At 38.4% G+C, this 23,348-nt stretch overlaps 1 protein-coding gene and 1 long non-coding RNA gene across 10 annotated transcripts in view; one reads left to right on the forward strand and one right to left on the reverse strand.

The window, feature by feature from the left end:
- Positions 1 to 741: 741 nt before the first annotated feature.
- The window catches only part of LOC144305264 (uncharacterized), a 56,566-nt gene continuing 33,959 nt past the window's right edge, over positions 742 to 23,348 (forward strand). Inside the window, exons 1-2 of the long non-coding RNA XR_013372323.1 lie at positions 742 to 1,420; positions 7,385 to 7,511. This is a non-coding gene — a long non-coding RNA (uncharacterized LOC144305264). The remainder of the gene's footprint in view (positions 1,421 to 7,384; positions 7,512 to 23,348) is intronic.
- The window catches only part of CFAP91 (cilia and flagella associated protein 91), a 110,331-nt gene continuing 98,825 nt past the window's right edge, over positions 11,843 to 23,348 (reverse strand). For all 9 annotated transcript variants that reach the window (XM_077883963.1, XM_077883964.1, XM_077883961.1 and 6 more), the window contains one exon: positions 11,843 to 15,707. The gene's annotated coding sequence lies outside the window, so the exon portion shown is untranslated. The remainder of the gene's footprint in view (positions 15,708 to 23,348) is intronic.

Consider the following 23,348-nt stretch of genomic DNA (forward strand, 5'->3'; position numbering starts at 1 on the left):
TCCTTTCTTTCAGGCCGGCTTCCGTCTGTCCATAGGGGATTCTGCTAGCACTGGGGAGCATTGGATTATGAATCTCACTGGTTGTGAGGCTGACTTGGGCCTTGGACAGGGAGGACCTAGAAGAGGTGAAGCACTGGCTTGGGGTCCCAGTGAAAGCAACCTGTCTAGGGGGCCCTGAGGGCTATATTCTGGGCCTGGTGGCACCTTTAGGACCCTGTGAAGCTATGACCAGTAGGCCATGACCACAGCGGGGGGTGAGAAGACTGACTCACTCCAGAAAACCTATGTTTCCAAGATTAAAAATGGCTCTTTCTGGGGGCACCGAGGATTTTTAAGGCAGAGTAAACATTCTTGGATGATACTGTAACAGTGGACACATGTCACTAAATATGTCATTTATCCAAACCTAGAATGGACACCACCAAGAGTGAACTCTAATGTAAACTCTAGACTTTGAGTGATGATGATGTAGCAGGGTTGGTTCAGTGGTTGCAACTAGTGTACGATTCTGGTGGGGAGTGTTGATAATGGGCAGGCTATGAGGCTGAGCGCATGCAGGGGCAGAGCAGATGCGGAATATCTGTACCTTCCTCTCAATTTTTCTGTGAACCTATAACTACTCTAAAAAAAAAAAAAAAAGTCCTGAAAAAATTGGCCTTTTTGGAAAGATAGGCGTTTTTGTGTCTAGGGGAGAATAGGAAAGCAGGATCCCAGCTCAAGTGGGGCAGTGTGCCAGAAGTCCTCGCGTTGTGTGCAAAATACGTAGCTTTCATCATCTCTCAAATCTCTCCTGGCTCACAAGGGCCTGACCTTATCTCGCTTATAAAAATGGTGAATTATTTACAGCAAAAACAGGGAAGTAAGAACATGTTCTAAAATCACTGAGGCAAAGAAGCTATCCTCAGGTTTCTGCAGGGGTCTTCTGGGTGTCTTGTGAGCTCGTGGACCGGAAGGCAGGAGGATGGCTGTGGGACTGCGGGGCCTCTGCCATCCGTAAGTGCAGCTTCAACATTAGGCACACCTCGAAGCTAAGAAACCAGCCAGAAAAGACACCGTGGTTATTCAGCATCCGGATGCCTGCGACCAGAGTCTGAGTCAGCCTCCAGCACAGATGGGGAGGAGGAGAAATTCGAGTGTCTGACCTCCATTCTGCACGTTGTCTGTTGCAGGAACCAAAAATCTGGAGCTCTTAAGTCATTCTTTAGGGGAAAGCAGATCTAATTAGCCTAGGGAGTTTCCTTAGTGTGAATTCATGGAATGTGTTACCTGGTCAAGGAATATTTATGTCTAGAAAGAACAACAGAGCAAGTCTCCTACAGGAGTATCACACTAGTGGTGGAGCCTGAGGAAAGCAGGTGTTTAGCAACCAGTCCAGTGGTCCTCCTCAAAATCTCTTAGGACCCCTCTGGGGTGTGCTCAGGTAGGTGGCAGAAGCTTAGGGTCCTCACATGTCTTTTCTGAACGTGTGTCCCGTCCTGGGCAAGCATGTTACTTCCTAAATCTTTCTTTGCATCTTTCCTTGTGGTGCTGTTTATTATTTCTCCTCTTTCGTTTCTGGTTTTGTCGGGGTCCTCTTTCTCTCTTCTTTTTGATCAGTGTGGCTAAAGGTTTATCAATTTTGTTGATCTTTTCAAAAAAGTGGCTCCTGTTTTCATTGACCTGTTCTTTTTCTTTTTTTTTTTTTCCAGTTTCTATTTCATTTGTTTCTGCTCTAATCTTTATTATTTGTCTCCTTCTATTGGTTTTGGTTTCATTCTTTTTCTCTGTTAGATGGAAGGTCAGGTTGTTGGAGATTTTTCTTGCTTCTTAAAGTAGGCCTGTATTGCTATAAACATCCCTCTTTAAAAAAAAACTTTTGCTGAGTGAAGTAAGTCAGTCGGAGAAGGACAAACATTATATGTTCTCATTCATTTGGGGAATATAAATAATAGTGAAAGGGAATATAAGGGAAGGGAGAAGAAATGTGTGGGGAATATCAGAAAGGGAGACAGAACGTAAAGACTGCTAACTCTGGGAAACGAACTAGGGGTGGTGGAAGGGGAGGAGGGCGGGGGGTGGGAGTGAATGGGTGACGGGCACTGGGGGTTATTCTGTATGTTAGTAAATTGAACACCAATAAAAACTAAATTAAAAAAAAACTTTTATTTAAAAGAGTTAACATACAGCGTAATATTAGTTTTAGGTGTACAATATAGTAACTCAATACTTCCATACACACAAGGTGCTCATCACAATAAGTGCACTCCTGAAATATAAGCTGTCCCCCGACCCACCTCCCTTCTGGTAATCATCAGCAAACTAGCAAAGGGGGAAAAAAGAGAGAGAGCCAAACCAAGAAATAGATTCTTAACTACAGAGTAAAATTCCCTCTTAGAACCTCTTTTGCTGCATCTCAAAGATTTTGGACCAGTATTTTCATTTTCATTTGTCTCCATGTATTTTTTAAAAATATTTTATTTATTCATGAGACACACACACACACACACACACACACACACACACACACAAAGAAGCAGAGACACAGGCAGAGGGAGAAGCAGGCTGCAAGCAGGGAGCCCGATGTGGAACTCGATTCCAGGACTCTAGGATCAAGCCCTGAGCCAAAGGCAGACGCTCAACTGTTGAGCCACCAAGGTGTCCCTCCATGTATTTTTTGATTTCCTCTTTGATTTCTTGGTTGACCCATTCATTGTTTAGTAGCATGTTATTTAACCTCCATGTATGTATTTTCTTTCCAGATTTTGCTTGTGCTTGTTTTCTAGTTTCATGGTGGTGTAGTTGGAAAGGATGCATGACTTTTCAATTTTGAATTTGTCGGGACTTGTTTTGTGGACCAGCATGTGATCTCTTCTGGAGAATGTTCCACATGCAGTTGAAAAGAATGTGTATTCCACTGTTTTAGGATGTGATGTTCTGAATCTCTCTCTTAGCTCCATCTAGTCCAATGCATTATTCAAAGCCACTGATTCCTTGTTGATTTTCTGTTTGGAAGATCTATCCATCGATGTAAATGGGGTGTTAAAGTTCCTTACTATTATTGTATTACTATTAATGATCTTTTTTATATTTATTATCAGCAGCTTTATGTCTTTGGATGCTTTCATGTTGGGTGTATAAATATTTACAATTGTTACATCTTATTGTTGGATTGTTCCCTTTATGTGGTGTCCTTCCTTGTTTCTTGTTACAGTCTTTGTTTTAAAGTCTATTTTGTCTGATAGAAGTATTGCTAACCTGGTTTTTTTTTTTTTTTTTTAAGATTTATTTATTTATTTATTCAGAGAGAGCGAGAGAGAGGCAGAGACACAGGCAGAGGGAGAAGCAGGCCATGCAGGAAGCCCGACGTGGGACTTGATCCTGGGTCTCCAGGATCACACCCTGGGCTGCAGGTGGCGCTAAACCGCTGCGCCACTGGGGCTGCCCTAACCTGGTTTTCTTTTCACTTCCATTTGCTTGATAAATGTTTTCCAAACCTTTTACTTTCAAACTGTAAGTATGTTTAGGTCTGAAATGAGTCTCTTATAGACAGCATATAGGTAGGCCTTTTAAAAAATAAGTTACTTCTATTTATTTAACTAGTTTCTACACTCAACATGGGGTTCGATCTCGCTTTTTTAATCCATTCTATGACCCTATGTCTTTTGATTGGAGCATTTAGTCCATTTACATTCAAAGTAATTATTGTATGTATGTATTGCCATTTTGTTACTTGTTTATGATAGTTTTTGTGGTTCTTCTGTTCTTTTACTCTCTTCTCTCATGGTTTGTTGGCTTTCTCTAGTGATATAGTTGGATTCCTTTCTCTTTTTTTGCATATCTATTACTGGTTTTTTATTTGTTGTTACCATTAGGTTGGTATATGACATCGGTGCATATAGCAGGCTATATTATCTTGGTGTTCACTAAAGTTTGAGCCAATTCCAAAAACACTAATTTTTTCCTCCTCTTCCCCCCTACATATTAGGATATGGTGTCATACTTTGCATTCTTTTTTTTTTTTTTTTTAAGATTTATTTATTTATTTGTTCATGATAGAGAGAGAAAGAGAAAGGCGAGACAGGCAGAGGGAGAAGCAGGCTCCATGCAGGGAGCCTGACGTGGGACTCGATCCCGGGACTCCAGGATCACGCCCTGGGCCAAAGGCAGGCGCTAAACCGCTGAGCCACCCAGGGATCCCCCTTTGCATCCTTTTATTTTGTGAATCCCTTGGTTGATTTTTGTAGATATACTTAATTTTATGGCTTCTGTGCTTCCTACTTTTCTTACTCCTGCTTATGGTGTTTCTTTTCATTCAGAGTCCCCTTTAACATTTCTTGTAAGGCTGGTTTTTAGAATTCCTTTAAATTTTGTCTGGGAAACTCCTTCTCCAGTTCTGAATGATAGCCTTGACAGAGTACAGTTTTTTGGTTTGCAGTTGCAGTTTTTTTTCTTTCAGCACTTTGATGATATCATGTCTCCCTTCTGGCCTGTTTTCTGCTGAAAAACCAACTGATTGCCTCATGCAGTTTCCTTTACATGTAACTGTTTTTCTTTTGTTGCTTTATCACTACTTTTTGCCATTTTATTTTTTCTTAAATTTATTTATTCATAGAGACACAGCTAGAGAGAGAGGCAGAGACACAGGCAGAGGGAGAAGCAGGCTCCATGAAGGGAGCCCCACGTGGGACTCGATCCCGGGTCTCCAAGATCATGCCCTGGGCTGCAGGCGGCGCTAAACCGCTGCGCCACCGGGGCTGCCCACTTTCTGCCATTTTAATCACTGTGTGTCTTGATGTATACCTCCTTGGGTTGATGGGGGGGGGGGGGCTCTCTGTGCCTCCTGGATCTGAATTTATGTTTTGTTCCCCAGATTTGGGAAGTTTTCAGCTATTATTTCTTCAAATAAAATTTTCTCCCTCTTTTTCTCTCTTTTCCTTTTTGGATCTCTATAATGTGAAAGTTATGATTGACGGTATGGCTGAATTCCCTTAACCTATTTTCACTCTTTATTATTTTTTTCTCTCTCCTGTTCATTCAACTTGATTGCTTTCCCATACTCTGTGCTCCAGGTCACTAATCTGTTCTGCTTCCTCTAGTCTACTATTTATTCCCTCTAATGTTTTTTTTTTTTTTATTTCAGTTATTGAGTTCTTCATCTCTAAAAGGTTCTTTTTTTTTTTTTTTATGTTTTCTATCTTTTCATTGAGGACCTCACTGAGATCCTCCACTCTTTTCTCAAGTCCTGTGAGAATCTTTATGGCCATTTCTCTGAATTCTCTATCAGATATGTTATTTATCTCCATTTCATTTAACTCTCTTGTTGTGATTTTGTCTTATTCTTTCATTTGGGACATATTCCTCTGTCTCCTCATTTTGTGTAACTTTCTGTGTCTGTTTCTGTGTGTTAGGAAAGTCAGCTAGATCTCTTGCTCTTAAAAGTCATGGACCTTTGAAGAAGAGGTCCTGTAATGCCCTGTACTGCAATATCACCTCTTTGCCAGAATCTGGTGCTTTAGGGGTGTGTGTGTTGTGTGGGCCCTACCGTTGTGGCTGAGTCATATTTGCCTTCAGTCCAGTCATCTGCAATGGCTTTGTCTGTTGTGGGCAGGGCTTAGTTCCTGTGTTGTTAGTGAGCTAGTCTGGCAATGCTTTGGGCTTGAGTCGTAGGACTGCAGGGCACTCTCCCTCTCTTGTCCCCTGAGAAGCTTTCCTTGGGGGGTGAGGTCTGTACTCAGACCAGGTGTCTTGCTCAGCCCACTAGTGGGGCTGCAAACTGGTATGTGTGTTTTTCTTACTTCTCTCTGGGGCAGAAATCACTTTATTTTTTTTAATAATAAATTTATTTTGTATTGGTTCAATTTGCCAACATACAGAATAACACCCAGTGCTCATCTGTCAAGTGCCCCCCTCAGTGCCCATCACCCATTCACCCCCACCCCCCGCCCTCCTCCCCTTCCACCACCCCTAGTTCGTTTCCCAGAGTTAGGAGTCTTCATGTTCTGTCTCCCTTTCTGATATTTCCTACCCATTTCTTCTCCCTTCCCTTTCACTATTATTTATATTTCCCAAATGAATGAGACCATATAATGTTTGTCCTTCTCCGATTGCAGAAGTCACTTTAGAATGGACTGACCCCCATTGGGCCTGCTTGCACACTGCCAGGCTTGTGGTGCTGTTTGGATGGACTCCTGTCAAGGCCATGTTTGATGGGGTGGATCTGCAGGAGAATGAGGGAGCAAGGGGGGTGCAATGCCAGCAAGGTCCCACCTGGTCTGCTGCAGGAGGGAACCTGTAGCCACCTGGGAAAATCCCTGCTAAGGCTGGGCTGGAGGGGGCAGTCTGCAGAAGGGGGGTGCAGGGCGAACCATTAGCCAGCTAGGTGAGAGTGTTCACAATGTGCTGGTTATCACAGTTGTCCTTACATCTAAACTAGAGTGCAGGAGAGGGAAAGGATGTCCACCAACTCTTTTGCTCTTGCTAAAGTCTCCCAAATATCCCTACCCCTCCAGCATATGCTCTGAGATTAGTGAACAAATCTCCTCCCCTTTATGTCAGGCATTTTTCAAACTGCTGCTTCTATGCTATATATCCATGGGGCTGTTTGTTACACTGTCTCTTTAAGGACAGGGACTCAGTTTTTTATAACCTTCCAATTCTCCCAGGGGTGGGCCCACTGATTTTTTAAAGTTCCAGATGTTAGGCCACACTGATTGTAGGAATGCACAGAGTTGGAACCCCTGGGTGTCTCAGTGGTTGAGTGTCTGTCTTTGGCTCAGGGCATGATCCTGGGGTCCTGGGATGGAGTCCTGCATGGGGCTCCTTGCTTAGCAGGAATCCCTGCTGCTCAGCAAGGAGCCTGCTTCTCTCTCTGTGTCTCTCATTAATAAATAAAGCTTAAAAAAAAAATGAATGCACAAATTTAGGTCTTATGGTTTTTGAAGCCAAATGTTATGGGGGTTTGTCTTCCCAATGCAGATTGCTTGTGCCTGGACCTCCCGGTCTGGGGTCTGCTCCTCTTCCCTCCCCACACCAGTGGGTCCCTCCCTCCTACAGTCTCATGGGTCAGTTTAGTTCCCAATCACGTCATTGCTCTCCCTACCATTTTTCACTGTGGCCTCTTCTCTACATTTAGCCGTGGAGAGTCTGTTCTGCCGGTCTTCGAGTTATTTTCTGGGTTATTTATACTGACGTGGGTGTTATATATGTGTATCTGTGGGAGGAGGTGAGTCTAGGATCCTCCTACTCGGCCATCTTCCCCAGAAGTCCCGTGATCGCTTTCCTACCATTTTTAAGTTGTCCTTTTTTTGATTCAGCATCTGCTTGGTTGTTATAAACTTTTGACTTTTTTCAGGAGTCCAGGCAAAGTTGGTTCTAATAGTTGCTGTTTGTTCTTTAATGTTTCTAGGGAAGGACAGGAATTTGGAGCTGCTAACTCTGCCATTTTGCTGATATCACCAATGCTAGTGGGATGCCTCATTTCTTTGTGTATGTCTCAGTTTCCCTCTCTGTACAAGGAAATGATACAGATACAGGTAAGGGTCCTTTTGAGAAAGGTGATCAATGAAATAAGAAAGCCTATTTCAGAAGTGTGTTGGGTTTTGTGTCCATCCTGGTCATAAAGGTGAATAACCCCTCTTCAGAAGGATCTATAGGCATATTAGTCTTTTTTCTTTATGATAAATATTTTTTGGGTCCTCTGCAGATAAGTCATGAAGACATTCTCTTACGTTTTATTCATGGAGTTTTACTGTTTAAGCTTTAAATTCTGAGATCCATACAAAATTAATATTTGTGTTTGTGTGATGTAGGTATCAAGACTCATTCCTCCCTTCATTTATTCAGTTTTCTAGTACCATTTGTTGAAAAGACTTTCTTTTTCCCATTACATAGCTCTGACACCTTGTCAAAAACTAACTGTAAATGAATGGGCCACTATCTGGACTCCATATCCTGTAACATTTATCTATTTATCTACCCTTATGCTAACATTATGCGGTCTTTTGGCAAGTCTTAGAATCAGCTTTATAGCAAGTTTTGAAATCAGGTAGCATGGACCATTCAACTTTGTTCAAAATGGCTTTTTGGCTCTTTTTTTTTAATATGTATATTTTTTTTATTGGAGTTCGATTTGCCAACATATAGTATAACACCCAGTGCTCATCCTGTCAAGTGCCCCCCTCAGTGCCCGTCACCCAGTCACCCCATCTCCCCACCCGACTCCCCTTCCACTACCCCTTGTTTGTTTCCCAGTTAGAAGTCATTCGTGTTTTGTCACCTTCTCTTATTTTTCCGACTCATTTTCCCTCCCTTCCCCTATGCATTTCACTATTTTTTATATTCCTTGTATGAGTGAAACCATATAATGATTGTCCTTCTCTGATTGAACTTCGTTTAGCATAATACCCTCCAGTTTAAAATTGTTTTGGCTCTTTCTTAGCCCTTTGTTTTACCATGTAAATCTTAAAATCTACTTATCAAAATGCCTCTGCTGTTTCGTGATTGCATTGAATCTACAGATTTAGTTGGGAGAGTCAACATCATAATAGCATTGTGTGTTCCAGTTCATGAACATTGTATATCTCTTCATTTAGGTCATTAATTTTTTCATGGTGTTTTGTAGTTTTCAGCGCAGAGGTCTTCTATGTCTTTTGTTAAATTTATTAAGTTTTAGGTGTCTAGGTCTTTTAATACTACTGTGAATAGAATTTAATTTTTTTGCATCTTCCAATCATTGCTAGTATATAGTCATACATATTTTTCTGTATATTGGCCTGTGTCCTGTGACTTTGTTAAATAGTAGTTGTCCAGGAGTCATTCTTTAATATTTCTTAGGTTGTTCTGTGTAAACAATGATGTTTTCTGCAAAATGTTTTTAGTTTTAATTGTTCCTTTCCAATCTTTATGCTTTTCCCCCCTTACCTTATTGCACCATTTAGAGCTAATATAGAATAGAATGGTGCGGGTGGATATCTTTGCTTTTTTACCAGTATTGAGGTGGGTGGTATTCAGTATTTCACCATCCGATATTATGCAGGCTGTACGTTTGTATATGGATCCTTTTGTTAGATTGAAGAAGTTACTTTCTATTCCTAGGTTTTTGGGTTTTTTTTTTTTTGAGAATTTCTAATCCCAAATGAGAGAGGCATTTTGATTTTTCTTTGATTATTAAAATCATAATGCTTTTATCCTTTTTTCCTATTAATGTAGTGAATTATATTGACTTCTGAATCTTGAACCAACCTCGCATCTTTGGAAAAATCCACTGATCCTGATGTATTGTCTTGGTTTTTGTTTTGTTTCATGTAGTGCTGGATTTGATTTGGTAACATTTTCTTAATGACTTTTGCCTCTATATTCATGAAGGATATAGATATTTAACCTTATTTTCTTACCTTTGTTAGGTTTTGGCATTATGATTTTACTGGCCTCTTAAAAGTGTGATATGAAGTTATGGGGGAACAGGGCTAGCTGAAGACAATGCACAAGCCTGGGGCAGCACATTGACAAGTCCTTGAAACAGGCAGAGTCTACAGACTCAACTGCCTCGATGTTAATACTTTGCTAAGGGCAAAAGGCAATCTAAACTTTTAGAAATTTGCTTTATTTCTACTCTGCAAGATACATGTTGGCAATCATCCCCAAGCACGTGGCCCACCGATACACACCTGAAGGGTCTCATGACTCAGGTTTTATTAGACGGAAATAAATGACCTTTCCCCAACAATAGCTAGCCCTTTCAAGGTTCTGGAAACCTTGCTTCCAAAATTCCTTAGAGTATGCTATCTCCCTGTGAGGGATGGCTGATTCCCATGGAATGATGGAGGGAATCAGCCATCCCTCACAGGCCCAGGAGAGCAGCTCTTCCTATCCACTGGTCCTGTCCCCGGGCCTTAATAAAACCACCATTTTGTACCAAAGACATCTCAAGAATTCTTGGTTGTCGGTTCTGGACCTCACCCCACCAAACCTCACCTACATTCCAAAACTTCATCAAGAAGTGCTTCCTCTTTATCTTCTGAGTTTGTATAAAATTAGTATCAGTATCCTTAAATGTTGGATGAATTTATGGGATTGAATTCATTTATTTGATTGATTGATTGATGAACTCACCACTGAAACCATCTGGTTTGGAAGGTTTCTTTGAGGGAAAATTTTTTTTACCAAAAATTCAATTTACCTAACAGGTATTGAGCTACTCAGAAATTGCATTTTATTCTTATATCTGTTTTGGTAAATTGTTTCAAGACTGTCCATTCCATGTAAGCTATCAAATTACTGTTATAAGTTTTCCAAATACTCCCTTATTCTTTTAACGCCTATAGGACCTGTAGTGACATTCCTTCTTTCACTCCCCAAAATGATACTCCCTCTCATTTTGACATTGAAATTTGTTTTCTTTTTTAAACAAGTTTTGCTAGGAATTAATTTTATTAACCTTTTCAAAGAACAAAATTTTGGCTTTGTTATCTCTATTGTTTCATTGATTTTTTTTCAAAGATTTTATTTATTTATTCATGAGAGACACAAAGAGAGAGAGAGAGGCAGAGAGACAGGCAGAGGAAGAAGCAGGCTCCATGCAGGGAGCCTGACGTGGGACTCAATCCCGGCTCTCCAGGATCACACCCCGGGCTGAAGGCAGGTGCCAAACCACTGAGCCACCTGGGCTGCCCTGATTTCTGTTCTTAAAATATCTGCTGCACTTACTTTGGGTTTGCTTTTTCTTTTTGTGTCTTTCCCATGTGGAAATTTACTTGGTTTTAAACCTCTTTTCCCACATGAGCATATAAAAGTATATATTTATCTGTTGACTGCTTTAGTTACATCCCATAAATTTCAAAGATGTATTTTCTCAATCATTCAGGTCAAAGTATTTTCTAACTTCTGTTGTGATGTCTTTTTGATCCAAAAGCTATTTATTGTTTAATGTCCAAATGTTTGGGGGATTTTCTAACTTTACTTTTTTCTTTTGATTTCTAATTTAATTATTTGCATCCAGAGAACATATTTTATTTCAATTCTTTGAATTTATTGAGACTTGTTTAATGGCACAGGATATGATCTATCGCAACAAATGTTCTATGTACATTTGAAAAGAATGTATATCCTGTGGTAGTTAGGTGTAGTGTTCTGATTAGCATTAGGTTAAGGCAATGAGTAGTGTTCAGATTGTCTAAATTTTACTGATTTCTTATTTAATTGTTCTATCAACTACTGAAAAGGTGCTACCTTTAGCATGTAATGTCACAAGATTTCTCCCCATCTCCCCACCCTAAATTAAGTCTTTCCTCTCTGGCAACAAAACTGCTAGACTGGAAGACTGCCATTCTTGCAGACTGAGCTGCATGGGGGTTAGGGGTAGTGTAGACCTGTGCTGTTCTTACCTGAATCTTTAGTAGGTTTTTAAAGTGTTGGCCATCTCTGAGATTTCTAGGCCCTAAAATGGGTGAGGTTTTTTTTTTTTTTTTTACAATTTTGTCTAGTTATATCTATCTATCATCTATGTATGTATGTATGTATGTATGTATGTATGTATGTATGTATCTATCATCTATCTACCTACTTCCCTATCTATTAGTGGAGGAGAATTGCTGGCCTCTTCTTTCTGTCATAATTAGAAGCTGATATTATGGTTATATTTTAATATGATGCCTTTAACCTCTATTAAAAATATTATTGAGAAAAACATTTCTCTAAAACCTCTGTTGGAGGTTTTTAAAGTTGTTAATGTTGTTTGTCCAGAATAAGTGGATAAACTCCCTTTTGGATGTAGTATAGAAGCTCCTACACCCTTTATGACTTACTTGGTTCCTGTGAAATATTCACCAGTTGAATCACAAAAAGTTACACCTTTATTTGCTAGAAATGAATATTATAAATCGAGAATTTTATTTTTAAAAACTCATTTCATACCATAAAATACCAAGATATTCACAAATGTTCTTCCAAATCATAGAAGTATTTGCTTTTACAAATATTAAGTGTGTAGAATTTCATTCAATAAATACTTATTGAGAGATTACCACATGCCAGAAACTGTGTCAGGTACCAGGAATAAAAACAAATGTACTTATGAGGCATAGCTCCTGCCTTCATCTCAGAGCTAACAGTCCAGTTGGTGAGAGAGATGATTATGCAGGCAATTATAATCAAGTGTGATATGGGCTATGGCAGAGGAAGTACAAGTGTTATGATTGTGCTCAGTGCCCACAATTTTTTTCTAGTCTTTTCAATCTTTGAGGCTTTAGAAATAAAATATCATTAAAGCCTGACTAAAGATATGTCTCCTTTGGTAAGTTTCTGAATGGTCAGTACTTGGGGAGAGATAGTTACTTTGGGAAAGATTTCTCCTATTCTAAGTCTTGAATGTACATTAGATCACTTGGGAAACTTAAAACAAAAACAAAAACAAACAACAACAACAACAACAACAACAACAAAAACCTTTGCCTGGTTCCACTTCTAAAGATTCTATCTTAATTGGCCTGGAGAGGCCCAAGAACCAATTCTTTAAAGTACTTGATGATTTTAGCATGCAGCCATGGTTAAGAACTATTACAGTCTTTGTTTCCTGTTTCCTCAATTTTTGACAACTATAATAAAAGAAGCCTCCTTCAATGGTTTTAGTTAAGTTTTCTGGGAAATTCTTCTTCATAATGGCTTCTTTCTACTGCTCTGGTGTCTAGTAGAATATGCCCTTATTGCCAATACTTCAGGATTCTACAGAACATGGGACACTCGTTCCTCTCTCTCTCCTTCTCACTCATCCCCAAGTGAGATGGAGAAATTCATCTGATTAGTTAGCAACTGACATCCACTGAGCTACTTTCTGCATAGCGGTAGATGTAGTTACTTTGCTCCACCGTATCTTTTGCTTCTATCCCATAGTGATAATAAAAATAGCTAAATGGTACTTGTTGAATGCTTATCATATGCCAGCTGCTGTTCCCAAGCCCTTTACATGAATGAATTCATTACATCCTCATACCAACTCCATGATATACATTCTATTGTTATACCATTTTAGATTTGAGGAAGCTCAAGCTTAATGAGATCAAGTAACTTGTTTGAGGACACACTGGGGTTTCAATCCAGAGCATCTGGCTCCAGAGCATATTCTCCTAACCTCCAGGCTACTCCAATGTTAAGAGGCTAGCTTGGCCTTCGTTCCACCAAGCGGTAAGCACAGTTGGAGGCCACTTCTATATCACTCTTGCCAGCTAGCATTCTCCATTCTACTGGTAACTGGGCCTTTAATTCTCTGCGTAGCTTGCTGCATAAAAGTGTACTCCAAGTCGTCTTAGTAGGTGCAACTCTACTCCCAGGTAGGTACTAGGGTCCAGAATTGAGGATGGGGATGAGAGTTCTCTTGAATCAACGTATACTCAGCCTTTAAATTGTCTCGGGTTCTGCACCTAAAGATTTGGAATCTCTAACAATTTTGCACTTAATGGTTTCTCATCCCAAAGAGATCCTTTACTCACACTACACACTTCTTCCTTGGATTTTACCTTGCCTGTTCTTAAGCATGTTGAGAAGAGGCAATGCCTTTGTTAAGTGGCATGAAGGTTCACTGTATACGATTATGCATCCATGAAAAAAAAATTTTCTACTTTACAAATCAGCTCATTGTGATTGTGTATTGCTATTGATTATTCGACTAGTCCCAACCAACTACATAGCTTCAGTTGCCATGACCGCATGCTTTAAACATGAGTTTTGCTCATCACTTTTATTTTTAAGAGCAATGGTTATTAAAGTTTAGGTGTTTTAACTAAAGCCATTATAAGTAGAAGTTTGCTAGTAAGAGAAAATTTTCCCCTCCTGGTAAACTTCAGTTAGCTAATGAGAATTCTGTATTACTTTGTATTTTCCTTTTTGTCTAAAAACAAATCTTAGTTTTCAAAGACTGCATAAAGATTGTTTTAGAAAATATTGTTTCATTATATGTTCTTTATTAAAAGCTGCTTTAAACACTTCATGAAAGTAGGTATTGATTTCAACTTTAGTTCATTGCTATATAGCAGGGATGGGCAAAGTACAGCTCAAGGGCCAAATCTGGCTGCTGCCAGTTCTTGTAAAGTTTTATTGGAACACAACCATGTGCCTTCTATATGTTACCTATTGCTGCTTTCACCTTATAATGGCAGAGTTGAGTAATTGCAACAGAAACTAACCCACAAAACCTAAAATAGTTACTATCTGGCTCTTTACAGAATAAGTCTGCTGTTGCCTGCTATAGTATGGCACCCTCACTCCCCATAGCCCACCCTGCCACTATCTTCTATCCCATTGCCTAATTTGCTTCTTCTCATTCTGTCTTGTGTCCCCGATTTTTTATTTTACAAATAACTTTTACCTCAAACAGGTTAGCATTTTTAAAGGAACAAAACTCAACTCCCTCGTTAATTGTGTAGTGCTTTTCTGTTTGTCAGTGATTCTCAGGCGAAGAAAAGTTACCTTGATCACAGTTATCCTAATACAAGGTAAACCTTTCCAAAGTTGTATGATCAAGTATTTTTTCAGCTCAGAAAATCTTTTGTTAAAACTATTTTATTTGTCTTGATTTCTTCTTTAAGATTTCCTACTGCTTGTAGGATTGGTTATCCAGAGCTAACCTCTTTGTCATTTTCATCTCTTTATCCTTCCCAAACCATACTGGATGACTTAATTTCATTAGCAACATCACCTCTTTTATTCTCTGCTGTGAAGTTTGTTCTTTAAACTGCATCCAAATGTGTTTCACTGGATTTTTTAATCTTTTTGCATTTTTTTTTTTCACATTAACCAGCTTTCCTTTCTTTCCAGCCTACATCTCTCTGTTGGCATCTGCTCTTATTATTCTCTGCTTCAGTTTCCTGAGGCCATTTCTTTTTGCCTCCTATTAAAATCACCAGCAGGTAGCTTCTGAAGATTTTCTTGTTTCTTATAGAAGGACATTTTCTAAGATAGGCTTTTATTCTGCTTTCAGAGTAACATGCATGGGGCTCAGGTAGATTTGTTGTTGATACTTTTGTTTTTAGGGTTTGTTTCCTATTTACCAATCTTTAAATGAGGAGGGATCCTAATGTTTGTCAACACACAGGGTGGGCAGATTGCTCTCCAACAGCACCCTCTCTATAGGGGTGTTGCATAAATATTCTTAGATCTAAAGCTCAAGGGTAAGTTGATGTGCCATTATATGGATATGCCACAGCTTATTTTTTTATTTCAATGTCAATGAATGTTTGGGTTTCTAGTTGAGGGGCTATAAAGAAAAGTACTGCTGTGAACATTCTTGTCATGCCTGTTGATGCATATACTCATGTATTTCTACTGAGTATATATTTAGGAGGTGAAATGCCAGGTCATGGAGTATGGATGCTTTCAAACTTAGCAGATAAGGTCAATGTACCATGAATATCAAGCCAAAACTATGTAAGAAATATTCAGTAACATTTCTTTTTGTTTGATTAAGCCAGAATATCCTCGTAGTTAACAAAATGTTGAAATGAAACATAAGAAAATTTTCTCTTGAAGTAGAGCATCTGGGAAACACCAAAGAGAATAAACTCTTTCATTTGATTATTATTACTGAAAATCATTTTAAATTATTGGAAGTTTATGGAAAATAAAGATCTTTCCTCATGAATTACACATTGACAAGTCCATAAGAGCTGTACATCTTGGAAGAAGCACAGATATAGGAATTCTTTATGATGATTTGTACAGCTTCTTTTAGGAAAGATAATCTGTAAAAAATAAACAAACAAACAACACACACATAAAAACCCACAAATGTTTATGTCATCTTTTAAGAAATAATCATTATCAGAACAATACATTCAAAAAATTACTGTGATGCAATTATACAGAGCCTTGGTTCAAAAGGCAGACATCACCAGAAATATCCTAGTTCTGCCACTTATGAGCCCCATGATCCAAATGTTTAACTCACAGGGTCTCAGTTTCCAACTTATAGCACTTATAAACTTTATATTAGCTGAATTATAACTGAAAACTTAATATGTGTACACTGTAAAAAAATTCAGACTACAAAAGGAAATGAACATGAGGAAAATATATCTATTTCCTCCCAGTCCCTAAGCCTACTGACAATACTTAACCAATTTCTTGATCTGTCCAGAAATATTTTATGTATATTGCAAGCATCATGGATGTATATATATGTTTGTATATATGCACACATATTTCTAGCTTTTAATTAAAGAGTATGACACATATAAGAAAATAACAGAAAACTAATGTGCGGCTTGGTGAATACATGTTAAATATTCACCTGTCTAAATACTACCCAGGTGAAGAAGTCCTATAAGCTCCCTCTTACTCCTTTGCAATCACAACCCTCTCCCTATCCTCTAAAACTTATCACTATTCTGATTTTATTTATTTATTTTTATTCTGATTTTTTAAAAAAGATTTTATTTATTTATTCATGAGACACAGAGAGAAAAGCAGAGACACAGGAAGAGGGAGAAGCAGGCTCCATGCAGGGAGCCTGATGTGGGACTCGATCTCGGGTCTCCAGGATCACGCCCTGGTTGAAGGCGGCACTAAACCGCTGAGCCACCTGGGCTGCCCCACTATTCTGATTTTTATTTGATTTTTACAGTATTCATTTCCTTGCTTTTCTTTTCTTTTTTACCTCCTAAGTGCCACAGTTTAGTGCTGATTTTGAATTCCATATAAATAGACTCATACTATAGGTTTCTTTTTGGATTTGGCTCCTTTCTTTCTTTCTTTTTTTTTTAAAAAAGATTTTATTTATTTGTTTGAGAGAGAAAGAGAACACAGGGAGAGTGAGAGAGAGAAGGAGACTCCCTGCTAAGCAGAAAGCCCGATGCAGAGCTCAATCCCAGGACCCTGAGATCATGACCTGAGCTGAAGGCAGATGGTTAACCAGTTGAGCCACCCAGGCATCTCTGGATTTGTTTGGTTTCTTTCAATACTTACTATATTTGCAAGATTCATCCATGTTGTATTTAGTTCTGCTTCATTCATTTTAATTGCTACATAGTAGGAATTGACAAACCTCTGCAAAGGGCCTGATAGTAAGAATTCTAGGCTTTGTGGGTCAGTAAACAAAATCAAGGATATTATGTGGGTCCTCAATGAGAGAAAACAAATTTCCACAAAATTTTTGATAAAATTCAAAAGATGGTAATAATGATGACAGGTTTATTTTTTAATATAGGTCTACTAATGAGAAAAATAGAAGTTTTATTTAGGGGTAACATTTTGCTTAATTGAGGTTCAGATCATCAAAACTGATTACATATCACTAGTAGCAGACAAACATTTGCAATGAGACCTCCACCCACATTTCAGCTTTGAAAATGTCTGACATACAGACAGGTGCTGCCAATACAGATATCAACCCATGAACATATGCTTTTAATTTTGCATATTTATTGCTTGGGAAGCATTTACAGAACTCCATTAGATCCGTCTCTTGATACTTTCCTCCTAGCACGCCATTACGACACATAGTAATCACTTCCCGTCAAAGGTTAAGGGGACATTCCTCCATTGCACAGTAAAAGAGACTTTGGAATAGAAAAATTTCCTTTGCACTTGTTTCAGGTTCCAAAAAATGCTCCTGGAGGTGTAGTTTAAACTCAGAAAACATATTCACTGCAGATATGTGTGGGAATTAAAATCTTGCTTCTTGTTTTAACTTTTGACAGCACAGCAAGTATATAAAGCAGCTGGCCATTACTTGTAATTCAGTGTTAGTGATTCTGAAATGACTTTACCGTAGTGCAAATTCTGCAATATAAGCTCTGTTTCGCCTTGTAATTTCATTTTACTTTTAAAAAATATTTTATTTATTTATTCATGAGAGACACAGAGAGAGAGAGAGAGGCAGAGATACCAGCAGAGGGAGAAGCAGGCTCATGCAGGGAACTCAACGTGGGACTCGATCCCGGGTCTCCAGGATCACACCCTGAGTGGAAGGTGGCACTAAACCGCTGGGCCACCGGGGCTGCCCATTGCCTTGTAATTTTAGGTTGGATTCATTAAAAAATAGTATCAAGTCTACAGCAAAAGCTAATTTCCAAAGCCTTTCATTGTTCCATAATAGTAGATAAGGGTAATTTTCTTACTTAGAAAAATCTCAATCTTAGTTTGAGCTGAAAAACTCACACTGAAAGATTGCTAAGCCATCAAGTATCACTGAGGTAAGCAAGTCAGGGTACACAGCTATTTCTGACAAAAAAAAAAAAAAAAAAAACTCATGGAACAATAAATTAGCAATGGTTAAATCCACGAGACTGAGTGAAGATCACCATTTAAATAGCTGGATAGGGATGCCTGGGTGGCTCAGTGGTTGAGCACCTGCCTTCAGCCCAGGGCGTGATCCTGGAGTCCCAGGATCGAGTCCCCAATCAGGCTCACTGCATGGAGCCTGCTTCTCCCTCTGCCTGTGTCTCTGCGTCTCTCTCTCTTTCTCTCTCTCTCTCTGTGTGTCTCTCATGAATAAATAAGTAAAATCTTAAAAAAAAAAAAAAAAACAGCTGGTTAAGTAACACATGTTAGATTCAAACATGTTTTCACTAGTAAAAAGTTTATCCACCAAAAGCTAATGCTGACATTCTGTGGGGGAAATTTGCCCTTACATTCGGAGCTCCTCTCGATTGCAATCCATCATGCTTGCCTGTACTGATTTTAAGAGTCTTGTTGGTTTCTGTTTCCCCTAGTGAATAAAGACCCTCTGCCCCCTGGCAAACCTGAGCCCAAGCTTATTCCCAAACTTGGCCAACCCCAAGGCAAGAAAATGGCCAGTATCTCAGATCACTTAGGAAGGACTTTCCTCTCTGCTGTTATAATTAGTCCTTTTGATTTTCACAGCTCTCCAATGTCTTTGAAAATATGGTGTTTACTATGTATCCATTATTTTCTCTAAATGTTGCAGCTACGTACATCTTACCTAAAATCAGAAGATATGTCTATTTTGTTTTGTTAAATTTTTTCCCCTAACTTATGCATAATGTTTGTCTTCAAATTTTATTTTGTTTTATTAAATTCTGCTGTTATTGTATTAGTTCTTTCCTTTTGCTTTTCTGTATCTAACTTACCATTTTTTATAATTTCTTGAAAAGGATGCTTAGTCTTATTTTCATCTTTTCAAATCAATGCCTTTAACTACAAATTTCTAACTAAGTGCCACATTAACAGCATTCCACAAGTTTGATACATACACATTTTTGTCATTTTTCAGTTCAAAATATTTTCTAGTTCTGACACTTTCTTTGATGAATGTCTGTATTTCTTAATTTTTAAACATATTAGAATCATCTTGTTATTGATTTCTAGTTCCATTGCATTTTTATCAAAGAACACATTTGGCGTGATTTCAACTCTGAAATGGTTAACATTTGCTTTAGGACAGTATATAGTCAGTTTTTGTACGTGTTTGTTGTGTGTGCCCTTAAATAATGTGCATTCTGTACTTGTTAGGTGTAATATTCTATAAATGTGCATTACATCAAATTTCTTAATTATGTATTTTAAGCCTTCCATTTCTCCCCCGCCCCCCCCCCTCCGGTTGCTCCATCAGCTTCTGATAGAGATTAAAATTTCCTAGAATTAGTTTGGATTTGTTTCTCCATGCAGTTCTATTAAATTTGCTTTACAAAGGTTGAGGCCAGGTTACTAGATACATTCCTATTTGTGACTCATACCTTCACAATGAATTAAAACCTTTATCTTTATGAACTGTCCGTTTTGTCTAATAGGCCATTCTGCCTTAAAGTTGTCTTTGTTCGATATTAATACAATTATATCTGCTTTCCTGTGGATGATGTTTTCATGGTATCTTTTTTAACCCTTTAACTTGTAAGCATTCTGTATATTTAGGTTTTGTATATGCCTCCTACAAACAGGATTTAGTTTTTATTCAGTCTGCCAAATTCTGACTTTGAGCATTTAGCTCTTTAATATAAATGAGTGATGAATCAATGATAAACATCTACCATTTTATTTCCTTTTCCTATCCTTTCTATCTTCCTTTTATACTGAATGGGTTTTTTATTCCATTTTCTTCTATTAGTTTAGATGTCATACAACTTTCTACTATGCTTTAGGAGTTATCTTAGAGGTTACAGACTGTTGCCTTGAGTCATCAAAGATAATTTTTTTTTTAATTTTTTATTTATTTATTTATGATAGTTACAGAGAGAGAGAGAGAGGCAGAGACACAGGCAGAGGGAGAAGCAGGCTCCATGCACTGGGAGCCCGATGTGGGATTCGATCCCGGGTCTCCAGGATCGCGCCCTGGGCCAAAGGCAGGCGCCAAACCACTGCGCCACCCAGGGATCCCCATCAAAGATAATATTAAATAGCATTTTATCCCCCTCCTAGATAATGCAAGTATCTTAGGACAACTTAGTCCAAGTATGGATTTTGGACTCCCACACTACTTATGCTAACTCTAATGTCACTAGTGTTGCTTTTTCTTACTGTTTTTTATGCAGTCAATAAATATCCACATATTCTTTATTTATCTCCAATTTTCCACCTGGGATAATCTTCCTTCTGTTTGTATAACACCCCCTAGTAATCTCTTGTAGTGAAAAATCTCCTAGTGATAAGTTTTGTTTCATTTATCTAAAAATGTCTTTCTTTGTCATTCTCGAAGGATATATTTGCATGGGATAGATCCTATGTTTTTAATCTATTTTAGCATTTTGAAACTATAATTTCATTATTTTCTGGCTGTTTCTGATGAGAAGTCAACTTCAGCTTAATTATTGCTCTTTTGAAGGCAATTCACATACTTTTCTTCTGAAAACTTTTTTTTCTTCTGAAAACTTTTCAGATTTTTTTCTTTTGTTTTCAGTAGTCATATTAAAATGTATCTAGGTATAGATTTTTAATTATTTTTTTGCTTGGGGTTAAGAAGGTTTGTTAAATATTGAGTCTTTGTTTTTAAAAAAATTCACATTACACATGACTTCCTAACATATTTCTCCTAGTAGTCAAATTTCTTGAATCAGCGGTCCATGCCTATTATCCTTTTGTCTCTTAAGGATTAAATTATCCTACCACTATCCTTGCATTTCTTCTGTAGTTTCCACCTTTTTGTTCCTTTATTCTTCTAAGTAAATTCTTCTGCCCTATCTTCTAATTTATTGATTTTTCTCTGTAGCCGTATTTGTCCTGCTCTTAAGTCCATTCACTGAGTTTCTCATATTGATTACTGTATTTTTAGATTCTAGAATTTTTTTTTAAAGATTTTACTTATTTATTTGAGAGGGAGGGAGAGAGCATAATCAGGGGGAGAGGCATAGGGAGAAAGAGAAGAAGGCTTCCTGCTGAGCAGGGACCCCAAAGTAGGGCTCAATCCAGGACGCTGGGATCATGTCCTGAGCTGAAGGCAGATGCTTAACCAACTGAGCCACCCAGGCACCCCTAGATTCTAGAATTTCTATTTTCCTCAAATCTGCTATATCATTTTTATGATTTACAGTTATCCTGAAAAATTTCAATCTCTCATAAATAGTTGACTTTGATAATAGAAATTGACATAAGAGCAATCATGACCCACAACTCTTCTTCCCTCTTATGACATTCGTTTATATTCAGGCTATAACTATGATCTATCATTTTGTCACCTAGTAAGCATGAGAATGGCAGTGCTAATTTTTTTTAAAACTTTTTATTTTGAAATTATTTGAATAAAAATATGTATGGGCTGAGAGTAAGATTGCATTAAAGACATTTTCTATATTGTGATGGATTAGAAGTAAACAGTGCTATTCCAGTTTGGGGATATAAGAATTTAGAATCCCAGAATAGACCTACGCACTGGTGCTGAGGTAGAAACTAGGTGACAACTGTAAGAGGAGAAGTAAAGTTTTCTGATGTTTGGTGCCGTCTCCTATCTACCAGATAGTTATTGTTATGTACTGTGTGTCTAGATGGGGATGTAGTGGCCTATTTATTTATTTTGCTTTCTTTTTCAGGTCATTCTGTATAAGGGTGGACAGATGTTTGATGGTGCCCCCCGGTTCCCCTGGGATCATGTCCTGAGCTGAAGGCAGATGCTTAACCGACTGAGCCACTCAGGCACCCTTAGATCCTAGAATTTCTATTTTCCTCAAATCTGCTATATCATTTTTATGATTTACAGTTATCCTGAAAATTTCAATACTGACTTTTATCTCTTTAAACATAAGTGTCTAAGCTCAGGCTGCTTTAACAAAATATCATAACTGGGTAGCTTAAGCTTAATTTCTTCACAGTTTCTGGAGGCTAAGAGTCCAAGATCAAAATGTCAGCATAGCTGGTTTCTGGGATGAACTCTCTTCCTGGTTTGTATATGGCTGCCTCCTTGCCATGTCCTCACATAGAAAGGAAAAAGAGAATAAGCTTTCTGGTGTCTCTTCTTCTAAATGCACCATTCCCATCACGGGGGACCCATCCTCATGACCTCATCTATGCCTAATCTCCCACAGCACTTATCTCCAAATGTCATCATATTGCAGGTTAGAACTTTAACATCTGAATTTTGGAGGGACACAAGTCTGTAGTCCTCCACTGCCACCCCCAAATTGGTGTCCTTCTCACCTGCAAAATACACTCATTCCAGCCCAATAGCCCCCAAAGTCTTAGAGCATCAACTAAGTCTCATCTAAATATCCTCTAAATCAGGTATAGGTGAGTCAAGGTATGATTCATCTTGAGCCAAATTCCTCTCCAGCTATGAATCAGATGAGTTATGTACTTTTTTTTTTTAAGATTTATTTGAGAGAGAGAGAGAGAGAGAGAGAGAGGGAGGGAGAGAGAATCCCAAGCAGACTCCATGCTGAACCCAGAGCCTCATGCGGGGCTTGATCCCAGAATCCTGAGAACATGACCTAAGCCAAAATTGAGAGTTAGATGCTTAACTGACTGAGCCACCAAGGTGCAAACCAAATGGAGGAGGCTTACCAGGGCCTCTACCTTGACTCCAGTCTTTGTCCCTCTAGTTTTACAAAGCTGGTGAAAGCATCACTCAGCTTTTTAGCCACATTTTCTAGGATGTGCCTATTCCCTCAGGAAAAAGAAGTGACTCCAAATGCCAGAACCAACTAACTCTCTGAATTTGTCTTCTCTTAGATATTTGCCCAGAAATTCCTCACTATTAGCTCTCCATTGTCTTCAAGCTGATCAAACATATTTTAAAATGAATGTTCCATCTCTACATCCCTAGGCATTGTTAAAAAATTTCACATCTGACATCTGTCCTTCCCTCCTTCCCACAGAGAAGAAAGAAAGAGTAATACATATTAAGGGGGCAACTAAGCATCATGTTCCAAACATTTAATAAAGCAAAATAAAGAGATACTTTATACTCAGAAGTAAAGGCATACATACTCAATTTAAAC

Source organism: Canis aureus, chromosome 35 (assembly GCF_053574225.1).
Source record: "Canis aureus isolate CA01 chromosome 35, VMU_Caureus_v.1.0, whole genome shotgun sequence".
NCBI classification, from domain to species: Eukaryota; Metazoa; Chordata; class Mammalia; order Carnivora; family Canidae; genus Canis; species Canis aureus.